The sequence below is a fragment of the Ursus arctos genome, unplaced genomic scaffold (assembly GCF_023065955.2).
Source record: "Ursus arctos isolate Adak ecotype North America unplaced genomic scaffold, UrsArc2.0 scaffold_1, whole genome shotgun sequence".
Classification (NCBI taxonomy): domain Eukaryota; kingdom Metazoa; phylum Chordata; class Mammalia; order Carnivora; family Ursidae; genus Ursus; species Ursus arctos.
This window is the reverse complement of record NW_026622763.1, coordinates 46,551,066-46,565,755: the sequence shown is the minus strand read 5'-3', so window position 1 is coordinate 46,565,755 and position 14,690 is coordinate 46,551,066. Positions and strand designations below refer to the sequence as shown.

The 14,690-nt window shown below is 34.7% G+C and overlaps 1 protein-coding gene across 1 annotated transcript in view; it reads left to right on the top strand.

Moving 5' to 3' along the window:
• The window catches only part of SCN9A (sodium voltage-gated channel alpha subunit 9), a 164,950-nt gene that overhangs the window by 103,391 nt on the left and 46,869 nt on the right, over nucleotides 1–14,690 (top strand). The gene's annotated exons all lie outside the window — the stretch shown is intronic.

Sequence of the window (14,690 nt, the reverse complement as noted above, 5' to 3'; positions counted from 1 at the left end):
CAGTAACCTTTTATCAAAACTTTTTTATAACTTCTTTCTCCACACCTGGTTGCATATATTTAAAGTAACAGGTACTTTTTTTTTTATTACTGCTTTTATTAATTGAACTGTGTTTTTTATTAATATGGAATATAATGTCCATAAGTGAATATTAAGACAAAGCATTTTTATGGCATCTCTTTAAAGTTTCAAGATATCACTTAAAAATATTAATCCTTTCTTTAGATCACATTTGAAAGTATTTGAGAGGCATTTATCACATGCCTTTTATCCACTTAACCCTATACTAAGACCTGCCCTCCATGAATTTCTAGTGGATTTTGGAATAAAGATACATACGTGTGTGTGTGTGTGTGTGTGTGTGTGTGTGTGTGTGTGTGTGTCCTAGCCATATGACCAGTGCTGGGTACATAGTAAATGCTCAATACTTACTGAGTGAATACATGAGTATATAAGTGATTATATAAATTAAGACTATGTATTTCTAAGTAGCCAAAGAAAGTTTTTCCAAGATGACAATGTAAGGAATAACATTAATTTTTTATTTTTTATTTTTAAAACCTTTACACAGAAAAAGTATTGTCTCCAGAGTTCAAAAGTCTGGTTGTTTCAGCTTGAAGGTAGAAAATCAGATTGTCAGGAAGTGATCTGAGCCCAGTGTCATGTGGAAAGGGAAACTAGTTCAATTACTCATTTTTCTGCTTATGAAGATCAGAGCTGAAAAACCACAATTGCTTAGTAGACTTTCTGAATAAGTTTGGGATTCCAGGTGTTAAGGCAGTTCAGTAGCTGGCAGAGTTTATCAAACACTTTTTTAGATCTTAATATTTGGAAGAATCATTTCTTACCTGGTCGTTTTTTCCTTTGCTCAAAACTAGGTGGCTAACCTTAAACGGATCTCCTATAGTGGCTGGCAAAAATCTTTTTCTTGCTATGTTAATTATAACATTTTGAAGGGAATCTTATAGAGCTTCCCATTTAGCACCTCATTTTCTAAAAAGCCAGCTCAGTAAGAGGAAGTGACTTTATCCAGTTATAAACCTAGTTCAAAGTCAGAGCCATGACAAGTGTCCAAATCTTGTGATCAGTTGTATTTCTATCTTCTTTGCCCTGTCTTTGTCCATTTCAGGGATAAAACACACATCCCTATTGGGTTAATACCCAGTAGTTCTCCTCTGGGGTACTGAGCCATGCTTCTGAAAAATTTCCATACCTTGTGGCATCCAGAGGAGGTTTGTGATGTCATAGTGGCCAGCTGTCTTTTTTTATAATTAGTGATTTAGTTTATAGACTGTTTGATTACCGAAATAGACTATTTTTTGTTTTGATTTCAAGTTTTTGTTTACATTCTAGTTAGTTAACATATATGGTAAAATTGGTTTCAGGGGTAGTGCCCTCCTTAATTCCCATCACCCATTTAGCCCATCCCCTGCCCACCTCCCTCCCTCAACCCTTAGTTTGTTCTCTATAGTTTAGAGTCTCTTATGGTTTTCTTCCCTCTCTCTCTTTTTTTTTTTTTTTAAGATTTTATTTATTTATTTGACAGAGATAGAGACAGCTAGCGAGAGAGGGAACACAAGCAGGGGGAGTGGGAGAGGAAGAAGCAGGCTCACAGCAGAGGAGTCTGATGTGGGGCTCGATCCCACAACGCCGGGATCACGCCCTGAGCCAAAGGCGACGCTTAACCGCTGTGCCACCCAGGCACCCCTCCCTCTCTCTCTTTTTTTTTTCCTTCCCTTTGTTCATCTGCTTTGTTTCTTAAATTCTACATCTGAGTGAAATCATATAGTATTTGTCTTTCTCTGACTGACTTAAATAACTTAGCATAATACACTCTAGCTCCATCCATATCATTGCAGATGGCAAGATTCCATTCTTTTGATGGCTGAGTAATATTCCATCATATATATATATATATATATATATACATATATGTATATATATATATATATATACCACATCTTTTTTATCCACTGATCAGTCAGTGGACATTTAGGCTCTTTCCATAATTTGGCTATTGTTGATAATGTTGCTATAACCACCCATAAAGTTACTCTGCTACCTATCCCAGAAACCCTTCCTAAAAAGCATGAAATTTAGCACCCTTAAACTGTGTTGTCTAAGGATAATTTGATGGTAACATTCTAATATTCTTGATTGTCATTTTTATATTTATAGTCATAGCTACATGAGAAAAAATGTATACTTTTCTATTTCATATCTGTGGTTTATATGGTATAATACACAGGAGCTTGGGGCTACCTCATAGGTTGTAATAAAGAATATATAAGCTAATTGCTTTAAATCATTTAGCACCATATTTGAGTTGTAAGCTCTAAAACAGTGCCAGCTATTGTGTTTATTATTGAATTCATCATCATTATTGTCATCTAAAAGTACGGATTTAAAATTGTAGACTTAGAACGTTTGCCCTTCCTCATAAAAAAATTTCCCATGACATATCTCACAGTGTGAGTACATTCAAACCCCCTTTACTATACTGGACTTGAGAAATAACAAAAGATAAAGATCTTTAGGAAATTTGTCAGGTAACTTAGAGGTAATATTAAGCTGTCTCCAACTGTGAAACCCTATGTTTGTAGTCTTTCTCTCCAGCTGCTTGAGATTTAAATGTTTCTCAGTACGACTTGGTTTTGGTTTTGGTTTTCCATTTGAACCATTAAAAAAATGCAGATTTTCTTTATCGAAAGTGCTTCTATTACCCTTTCATGCTAACCTCCCTGCTCTGTTCCCCTAATCTTCAGCTGCCACTTGAGTTCCCAAATTTTTGAACTACTTGTTTCCTCCTCTGCTGATTTCTAATTTTTCACGCCTAGGGTATCTTTGAAAGAGTGATTGCCGTGTTCTTGATGAACCTCACCCAAAGGGCAAATCTTGATTACCCAATAGAAAGTAATGCCTGATTCAATATATTTGCATTATGTAAGTCTTAAGCGCTACCTTGGGATATGTTTAAGAATACAGCCTCTGGAAATAGAATATTTGCCTTAAATTCTAGCTTTGGTATTTACTAACTCTATGGTCTTGAGCAATTTACAAAAACATTCTTTTTTGTTGTTGTTTTTTAGTTTCTGTATAAGCAAAAGAGAATTGTGATGAAGAGTAAATGATGTAGGTTAATAATTAGATACGTGTCTTTTGGAAGGTAAGTGCCTGATGAACAGTTATTATGGCTATGGAATTGAGTGGTCACGTAAACACTATAAGTAGTTACTTGCTACAGGCTAAATTCAAGAGAGGTAGTGTGATGTAGATCAGTGGTTCACAATTTTAGTGTGTAAAAGACACAGGAAACTTGTTCCAAACACTGGATCTGGGTTGTATCCTTTGAATTCTCTCTGCCTAAGTCTGGAAGCAACTTTAGTGTCCTTATCAGTGGTGTTCCCAGCGGCCACTGTGATGGATTGAGTTGGCATGGGAAGTGAACCTAAATTCATCCCTAGCATGTTTTGACCCAGGTTTCTGAGATGTCATTTTCTTTATTCAGGGGCTGAGGCTATTTCCCCCTTTGCCTGTTGAAGAATCTGCATTTTGAACACAGGGACACAATGTGTTTAACTTTTGATGCCTCTCCCTCCCCCCCCCAAACAAAAAAAACAAAACAAAACAAAAAACAAACGAAAAACTTCTCTTTTATGGCCTAGCATCCTGTTTTCCCATTATATTTGATGGAGACTTTTTCATCTTCTTCTAATATCAGATCTTATATAGGCAAGTGTCCTTGTCCTGATATACACTCCAGAATGAAGTAAAAATATTTTATAATAAAACGCCTTACCAGAAGATGACCAGAGATGAGTTTAAATAAAGTGTTGAGTAAAATCTCTTAAACAGTTCTGAGGAAATAATTGGCAGTAGAACATCAGCATTTCTCTCAAGATAGGGTTTGTCTCAGAATTGAGAAAGACATACTGTTATCTTCCATGGACGCATGAGAATAGGACTTGTCCCTGCTTTTCAGAATGCAAACACTGAATTAATGGCCGCTCTCAAAATCATCCGCCTCCTGAGGCACACTGTGGTCCTCTAAGCGTGCAGGAAACATTAGCAACACACTGCACAGATTTTTATCATTAGCAATGAAGTGCTTCCTTATTATGAGCCTCAAACGAAGCATGAAATGCACCCATTCATTCAATAAATATTTATTGAGCTCTACTATGCTCCAGGCACTGTGCTAAGAGTTGCTGAGGGGAAAAAAAAAAATTATTTCACCCACCTGCAATGATTTAATGTGATTGGCATCTGCCTTAAATTCTTGAGTGCAGTGTTTTTTTTTTTAATTGTGCCAAGTCTCAAAATTTAAAACTCTAAAAAACTAAATTAATAACTAATTTTTTTTTAATGGAGAGCTCCTTCCTAGATTAGAGTCATTCTCTTGTTTTCTATCACTACAGATTACTTCCTTCTCTTGCTGTAAAGATGGAAAGAAGAAGCAGCTTACAGAATTGTAAAATGGACTTTGGAAGTGTATGCAAATTTCAAAGGAAAACATTAATCCAAATTTATTTCTCCTAATATTTAAAAACAAAAACAGCATCATATGATTTTAAAGTAGTACAGATGCTTACAGCTTTCAGAGAAGCTCCTTTATTCGCTGTGAATCTAATCCCCAAGTACTTTTTTACTGCTCTTTTGACAAATGTATCTACTTATCAAGGCTGCTTAAGTGAATTGGCTCATATTGTGTACTCAGCAGAGAGGAAACATTCTGTGTAAACATTTCCTCCTAGAGAGATGCCCCATTCATTCCTCTTCAAGCCAAAGGCAGATACTTAGCTTTACTTAATAGTTCTTTAGTGTTTTAAAACATATACCAAAGTTGTGATGGAACTAGCTGAGGTCCTCGGAGAAAGGAGGTCAATGATACTCAAATTTTACATAATCAAACTACCCACCTTCAAGAGAACGTCATTTAAAGCACTACAAACACATTTATGCAAAATTTCATGTTCCATAATAATAAACCCCTCATTAACTTTGATCATTGGGGGGGGGAATTGAAAGGAATACATTAGAGAACATTTTTTATAAACCATTGCTATTCATTTGTTCAACTCCCATTTACTGAGCATCTTCCTGTTGCCGTACTCCTGCTAGACATTAGGAAGACACATCATTAGTGCACTCAGTTCTTCAGTAAATGTAGGCTGTAGGTCTTTGTCTTTGGCGCTGTCTTAAGTGATAAAGAGTAAAGCAAGGTTCCTGCCTTTGAGGAGAAACACATAGAGAAACCAGAAACTATAATTAAACATATAAAAAAGAATTAGAACAGAGTTTGGTTTTAGGACAAAATATTCAGACAGGATAGAGGAGAGTATAACTAATCTTAAAAATACATTGGAGTACTTCTCAGAGGAAATGGCATTTGAAGGAGGTTTTACTGAGAAAAGATAAATTGTTTCTTCAGAATAGGTGAAGTGAACAACTCAGCACTTGAGAAGTGGACCCAAAAGAAAAAAACTCCAAAGAGACCAAGGAAAAATTTTACATATTTCATTTACATTATATAAATTTCCTCCTTATGACAGCCAGGAAAATGGGTATTATTCGTCTATATTTACAGATAGCTGAAACACTGAAAGATTAAGAAATGATGCTGATTAGTCACTGATGTTTCTGGGGGTCTTTTTAAAATTTGAACCCCAAGTTTTAACTACCATATTACATACCATAGAAAGGCAAGATGTGAGTAGGAATATAATTATTTTCTGTTATGCACCATAATGTTGCAATTAAGGATCGAAATTTCTAGTATAGTGGTATTGTGCATTTGCTGGCTCATATTTGGCCTCTAATCCTCTTTAATGCTGATTTATTAAGTTGTAGTCTACCTCAATAATATAACTAGAACAAAGCACATTCCATGACAGAATAATAAACCGGTCTACTGAGGATGCATTGAGTAAGAGACTCTATCAGGCTGAGGGCATGTGAGAGGAGGTGGTGCTTGAGCCAGACCCTGAAGGATGGAGATCATTTCATTGAATGGATATAGTGGAGAAGGGAATCCCAGGCAGAGGAACAGACATTACATTGCTTACCTGATTCACTGATTCATTAATCCATCTACCCATTCATCTATTCAGTATTCAATCTTTTTAATTTTAAAAGCTGCTATCTTTGGAGAAAGTTAAACATGCTTACTTGTTATGAAATGCATTCCTTTTATTGATTTAATAAAATATTGTTTAAATATTTGTAGTCATCAAGGTTAAATATTTTATGTCTTTTTAGTAGATGGTGGTTTTAATTATGTTGTTATTTGGTCTCTCTTTAGATTTTTTATGAAGTTTTTTCCTGAAACAGGCAGTTATTGCTTTCACCAAGAAAGCAGTTTAGATTTCTTCTTATCATTGTATTTCAGAAAATAAAAGAATCTCTTCTAGAATTGCATTTGGTTTGGCAAGATTTAGGCATTAGTTATAATTATACAATTTTATAATTATAATTATACTATACATTATTTGTACAATTAAGCTGGTATTTGATCCTGTCTTTATGCATAGATTCTTAAAAACACAAAACAAAACAAAAGAAGACTCCTGTAGAATTTTACTTAACCATTTCTTTTTTTGCAGATTGGTTTCAAACTATTTGAAAAATCTTTCATCTTTACTGTATTTGTTTATGTGTCTGAAAACAATGAAATTTTGGTCTGACATTTGAATCAGTGTTTCTTACTCTTTATATTTTGATAAATTTGAAAACATTTTTCCTTCAATGCTGTTCTAAATGTCAAAACTAAATAAATATAATTAAAAGTAAACCAAGAAATTCTAATTTTAGAATATACTTCTTAAAAACTATATACTCCTACTCTTACCGACTCTAGTATTGAGAATCACTTATTTTTAAATGGTTGTTATAAAGAGCAAACAGAATGCAAAAGATTGCCTTAGCACATTATAGTATTTAAATGCATCCCCTAAATAATAGAATTATATAACTGTTGAGTTAATTGTTTTAAAGTCTGTGTTAAATGATATTCAGTCTTATTACTGTGGTTCAAAGATACTGCTTTGCATTGAGCATATAGCATGTGTTTTCTAACATATAACTAATTTTTACTTACAGGTATGTGACTTTAAACATTTTAAATCAGTTGACTAAACTATTTCATCATTCTGCATTTCTAAACTTCAGTACCTAACCTTCTTACTTCTCACAGGGGTAAAACCAAACTGGATCAATCAAGGATGCAGCTCTGTGCTTTTAACCAGACAGAGACATATGTGACCACTTTTATACAGGTTATTTAAAAATAATCATACATATATGATATTTTTTTCAGTGTCATGCATGCTGTTCAGCTACAAAATGTTTCTGCCTGACCCATTGCAAGAAAGTAGAAACATATACAATTGTTCTGTAGATGAATTGGCATCATAGCATGTCACGGGGGCAATTCCATCATTTTTTGTGATCCTCTTGATGACTTCCTTGATATATATCTTTCATGTCCTTAGGTGATTTCAAGTGCATGAGCTATAGATTTTTATTGGATGGATTATAAAATTAAGATATAGAATGTAACAGAAGCCATTGAAGCAACATTTAATTTGAAAACCTCTAGCAACTTCCTTTCCTAATCTAATCCAATCTAATCTAATGTATGTCACATTAAATTGTCACGTTTATTGCTATAAGAGTAAAATTTTAATGTTTTCTTTATAACAACAATAACAACAAATGGTAATTACATGTGGGAAGGATGTGGTAAATACACACACACACACACACACACACGTACCAAATCATCACATTGTATACACAATATATACATGTATCAAATCATCATATTGTATACCTTAAACTTACACAATGTTATATGTCCATTATATCTCAGTAAAGCTGGAAAAGATAAATTTTCACATTTAAATTTAGTAAATTAAAACTATTAAGAAACTATTTTCATTGGAAAATATTTCAGACATAAACATAAAATCTCAGGACATGAAAGGAACTTTCTAGTACTAGACCTGTATTTATAGAAATTGAGACATACAAATAAGCTGTGTTCTGAGTGCACAGAGCCAAAGTATCCACCTTCTAGGCTAAACTTTGAATATATTTTGAAATGATTTTAAGCACAGTGATAACTAGGGCTTTATTTCTTTATTCAATTTAGTAACTGACATATGATTTTAGTTGATCATATATAAAATGCATCAATTAAAATATATAGGCCCAGCCTAGCCTATGAGTGAATGAGTTATAAGTGCTTGAAATGCTTGATTTGATTCCAAAAGCAATATTATGCACTGATGAGAATGTTTCTTATTATGGTTATATCTCATAAGGAGGCATATAGCATAGCATCAAGAAGGTAAAAGGTTTAAATGGAACATATTATGAAGTGAACACTAAAACTTTCAATAAGACATGGTACACTCTTGATAAAATTGGAAGCAAATTCATATGGATTGCCTTATCTAGTATTTCTAACAAGTATAAAAGAAAATATGCCACTTAGATACATTTTGTCTTAATTTTAGTATAGCTTGTTGAGTGGATGAACTCTAATGAAAAACTTCCTGTGAGGAAAAAAATCCATGTTAATAAGAATCTTGCCTTTTTTCTTTAATCTAGTTCATATTTTGAATTGCTCTGTCATTTTTGGGATGTCTGTATTGTTGTTTTCCATTGCACAATGTTGAAAACAAAACCTTATCTTGAAAATGATACGCTCTAGAGATAATGATGCGGACAATTTCCAATTAAAAAAAAACTAATATTGTTCTAGTTTACTTGAAGTTAATTTTAAAGGTGCACCTAAGTAAAAGACATATTTTTCTATTTCAGATAGGTGATGACTCAGAGGCAATATTCTCTTGTAAAAAAATTTTATTTCAGATGGAGTAAATTTCCTCCCCCTAGAATCTAAATAAAGATGCATACATACACAATAGTATGTGTATACATATAGATAAAACACACAGTTTTTGAGAAAACAGTTTCCAGAAATGTGTGTGTGTTTAATTCCTGAATTATGATATATATATATATATATTTTTTTTTTTTAACCAAACTGTTAGGAGACATGAGGTGCATATTAATGAATGGTCATTCTCCTGAAACCAAAAAAGCTGTGGATATTTCATTTGTGAAGAATGACTTGAGATATAATACTTTTCTTTGTTAGAAGCTGCCTACATGAAAGTTCAGAAAAATATATTTTATCTATGCCAATTTTTATTTTACATTGTATTTTCAATATTAGAAAACCATGTGTTTAAAAAAAAACTAGTAATTGTTCCATTCAGTGGAATTTGTCTTTCCTTGCCCTTCCTCATTAAGAGAGGTTTTAGGGGATAACATATAATATACAGGTAGTTTGTTTTTTGTTTGTTATTCTTTTTTTAATTATAAACAATGAAGCTTGAGACTTAGACTCTACGCTTTTGCCTCACAATTTGCTGTCCTTTTTGCCTATGTTCCAATCCTTATTTGCCCACTTACTGCAACTTTCTAGCAGGCCTCAGTAATAGAACTTTTTAAATGTTTGTTTCTGAGTTTTTAAGCTACTCTTTCTTTTATTTAAATTCGATTAGCCAACATATAGTACATCATTAGTTTTTGATATAATGTTCAATGATTCATTAGTTGCATATAACACCCAGTGCTCATCACATCACGTGCCCTCCTTAATGCCCATCACCCGGTTACCCCTTCCCCCCATCCACCTCCCTATCCACAGCCCTCAGTTTGTTTCCTAGAGTCAAGAGTCTCTCATGGTTTGTCTCCCTCTGATTTCTTCCCATTCAGTTTTCCCTCCCTTCCCCTATCTCCTGTGTTAGATAATTGTTTCTGTTGTGACCCACTGTATTCCAGCTACTTAAATATCTATTCTCTGTAGATAGTTCTGTATTAGTGCACAGAGCCCTTCAGTACTGCTGGTTGATCACAGGGCAAGGCCTTACTGGTGAATGCCACTTGCCTTTTGGGGGTTCAAGAGGACACTGTAGGATCTAGCTGAAAAATCTGTAACCAGTCCAATCTCCTTATGTGGCCAAAATTTGTTTGTGTTTTTGTTTATTTGCTTTTATATGCAAGATCTTAACCTTTTAGGCATATAACTTGTCATGTTATTGGATAGGAAGGGCCCTACGTAGAAGTTTCTGGGAAAAGTAAGAACTCTCAGTGAAATCATTTGCTTTATTTTGAATTTCCATGGTGGTGCCTGAGATTTGACCTCATTATTTCTCCATCATCTGATGCTATATTCCCCATTAACCCTGCGATGGAGGTGTCCAGTGGATTTCCCGCTGAACGAGCAGCTGTTCTCTAAAAGCCCACACAGTTTCTCTAGCAGTTATAAAGAACACTTTTTTCTGAAAAAGTGCTGGAACTTTAGTTGCCCATAATATATTGTGAGCTAAGTTTATTGTAACTGGTGGTTAACCTAAAGTTTTCTCATAATTTAAATGGAAGTAAAATGAAAATCTTGATAACAAAAGGAAAATACTATTGACTTTTCCAGGATATCTGTAGTACTTTTTAACCGCATTACCATTTAAAAAGAATCTTGAGAGACCAGAATTTCAGAGAGATCAGAAAAGGGACTTGAGGGTCCCAGAATGCTAAATCATGTAAAGAAACTAAATATCAATACTCTTAAGATAAAAAACACAGGGGCGCCTGGGTGGCACAGCGGTTGGGCGTCTGCCTTCGGCTCAGGGCGTGATCCCGGCGATCCGGGATCGAGCCCCACATCAGGCTCTTCCGCTGTGGGCCTGCTTCTTCCTCTCCCACTCCCCCGGCTTGTGTTCCCTCTCTCACTGGCTGTCTCTCTCTCTGTTGAATAAATAAATAAAATCTAAAAAAAAAAAAAAAGATAAAAAACACAAATGGTAATACCATAGGTAATCTCCAGTTTTAAAAAAGCTGTAGGAAGATAATATTTGCATTTCTCCAGAAGGCAAAAAGGACCCTAACAATTGCAAGGGAGAGGAAAGCATATTTTGGTTCCAAATCAGAAAAAAATATTTAAAGTTGAAGTTACCCCGTAAGAGAATGGTAACTTGGAAGACATTGTCCTCTTACACAAAGCATAGTAACTATTTGTGGAATTTTCACTAAAGATCCTTTGATCTTTTATACTGAACTTTACCATTTTACTCCTTTAATGATTCAGAGCCCTCATTATGAATATCAATTGTAAAATTAGACCATAAAATTAAAAGATGGGTGATATTGATTTGAAACTAACAAAAAAATTCTTAAGCTTAATGACATACAGTATAGCTTAGTTTATCAGTAATGCCTCCCATAATTTTTCTGTCCATATATGCCCATCCCTTCCCTTTGATTTGCTTCTCTCAACTTCTTGCTGTCCTCTGTGTTTCTTTGTTTTGATGCTCAGGTGAAATAACTATTCTAGGCTCTGCTCCTCAAAGGATATGTTTTGTTGTATGTAGCAAGCAGTATTATAGTATGTACTTTAAATGTAACATCTTTGGAATGTTTCAACACCAACCATCCTCTTGAATAAGGTGTTTTCTACAATGCTGCTGTAGGTTTGATGTTTTTTTGGCTTTTGAATGTCAGATTATCAAATTATTAGACAATTGTACTTCATACTTCTTGAAATAAGAAATGACCAACTAGCATTAACCACCATCCATACTAGCAGTAACTAGCCTTATGATGTGAATGCCTATTTCGGGATATGTCAGTAATAAATTCGTAAGTTACCAGCTTATATGACACCTATATTTAACAGGCTCTATTCATATTCATTGTTGTAGAAAACACACCTTCTAGGCAATCAAAGGAAGAACGATGAAGAATAAAAAAAGTTTAGTTAGATCATATATTTTAATGTTACAAGTTTTTATTTAAATTCTAGTTAGTTAAGATATAGCATAATATTAGTTTCAGCAGTTGAATTTAGTGATTCATTACTTACATATAAAACCCAGTCTCATCACAAGTGCCCTCCTTAATCACAAGTGCCCTCCTTAATCTTCATCACCATTTAGCCCATGCCCTCCCCTCTAGAAACCCTGTTTCTTTTTTATAGTTAAGATTCTCTTATGGTTTGCCTCCCTCCCTCCTCCTCCCCCTCCTCCACCCCCACCTTCCCCTTTTCCTCCTCCTCCTTCTCCTCCTCCTCCTCCTCCTCCTTCTTCTTCTTCTTTTTATCATACTGCTATGTTCATATGTTTTGTTTCTTAAATTCCACGTATGAGTGAAATCATATTGTCTCTCTTTGACTTATTTTGCTTAGCGTAGTATACTAGCTCCATCTACAGCATTGCAAATGGCAAGATTTCATTCTTTTTATGGCTGACTAATACTTCATTGTATATATACCACATCTTCTTTATCCGTTCATTAGTCAGGGGATATCTGGGCTCCTTCCATAATTTGGCTATTGTTGATAATGCTGCTCTAAACATCAGGGTGTGTGGGTCCCTTTGAATCAATATTTCTGTACACTCTGGGTAAATACCTACTAGTGAAATTGCTGGGTCATAGGATAGTTTGATATTTAAGTTTCTGAGGAACCTCCATACTGTTTTCCAGAGCGGCTGCCCACGTTTGCATTCCCACCAACAGTGTAGGAGGGTTCCCTTTTCACCATATGCTTGCCAACTTCTGCTGTTTTCTGTGTTGTTAATTTTAGCCCTTCTGACAGGTTGGGGTGATATCTCATTGTAGTTTTGATTTGTATTGCCCTGATGATGAGTGATGTTGAGCTTCTTTCCATGTGTCTGTTAGCCATCTAGAGACCTTCTTTGGAAAAAATGTCTATTCATGTCTTCTGCCCATTTCTTAGCTGGATTATTTGTTTTTCTGGATGTCAAGTTTGATAAGTTCTTTATAGATTTTGGATACTAACCCTTTATCAGATATGTCATTTGAAAATATCTATTCCCATTCCGTAGGTTGCCTTTTAGTTTTATTAATTGTTTCCTTCACTGTGCAGAAGCTTTTTATCTTGATGAAGTCTCAGTAGTTCATTTTTGCTTTGTTTCCCTTGTCTCTAGAGAAGTGTCTAGTAAGAAGTTGCTATGGCTGAAGTTGAAGAGGTTGCTGCCTGTGTTCTCCTCAATGATTTTGATGGTTTCCTGTCTCACATTTAAGTCTTTCATCCATTTTGAATGTATTTTTGTATATGGTGTAAGAAAGTGGTCAGTTCCATTCTTCTGCATGTTGCTGTCCAGTTTTTCCAACACCATTTGTTGAAGAGACTTTTTTCCATTGAATATCCTTTCCTGCTTTGTCAAAGATTAGTTGACGACATAGTCGTGGGTCCACTTCGGGGTTTTCTCTTCTGTTCCATTGATCTATGTGTTTGTTTTTGTGCCAGTACCATACTGTATTGATAACTACAGCTTTGCAATGTATCTTGAAGTCCAGAATTGTGATGCCTCCAGCTTTGCTTTTCTTTTTCAAGATTGCTTTAGCTATTTGGGATCTTTTATATTTCCATACAAATTTTAGGATTGTTTGTTCTAGCTCTGTGAAAAATGCTGGTGGTATTTTGATGGGGATTGCATTAAATGTGTAGATTGGTTTGGTTAGTATAGACATTTTAACGTTTGTTCTTCCAGTCCATGAGCGTGGAATGTTTTCCATTTGGTTGTGTCATCTTCAATTTCTTTCATCAGTGTTCTGTAATTTTCAGCATACAGATCTTTTGCCTCTTTGGTTAGGTTTATTTTGAGATATCGTATGGTTTTTGGTGCAGTTGTAAATGGGATTGATTCCTTAATTTCTCTTTTTGCTGCTCCATTATTGGTGTAGAGAAATGTAACAGCTTTCTGTACATTTATTTTGTATCCTATGACTTTCCTGAATTTGTATATCAGTTCTAGCAACTTTTTGGTGGAGTCTTTTGGGTTTTCTACAGAGTATCATGTCATCTGCGAATAGTGAAAGTTTGACTTCTTCCTTGCCAATTTTGATGCCTGTTATTTCTTTTTGTTGTCTGATTGCTAGGGCTAGGATTTCCAGGACTATGTTAAATAACAATGGTGAGAGTGGACATCCATGTCTTCTTCTTGACCTAGCTCTGTTTTTCCCCATTGAGGATGATATTACCTGTGGGTCTTTCATATATGGGCTTTATGATATTGAGGTATGTTCCCTCTATTCCTACTTTATTGAGGGTTTTTATCAAGAATGGATGCTGTGCTTTGTCAAATGCCTTTTTCTGCCTCTATTGAGAAGATCATATGGTTCTTATCCTCTCTTTTATTAATGTGGTGTATCACGTTGATTGATTTGCAAATATTGATCAGCCTTGCAGCCCAGGAATAAATCCTACCTGATCGTGTGAATGATTCTTTAATGTAATATCGGATTCAGTTTGCTAGTATCTTGAGAATTTTTGCATCCGTGTTCCTCAGGGATCTTTGTCTGTAATTCTCCTTTTTAGTGGGCTCTTTGTCTGGTTTTGGAATCAAAGTAATGCTGGCCTTGTAGGATGAGTTTGGAAGTTTTCCTTCCATTTCTACTTATTGGAACAGTTTGAGAAGAATAGGTATTAACTCTTCTTTAAATGTTTGGTAGAATTCCCCTGGGAAGCCATCTGGCCCTGGACTTTTGTTTGTTGGGAGATTTTTTATTATTGATTCAATTTCTTTGCTGGTTATCAGACTGTTCAAATTTTCTATTTCTTCCTGTTTCAGTTTTCATAGTTTATGTTTCTAGGAATG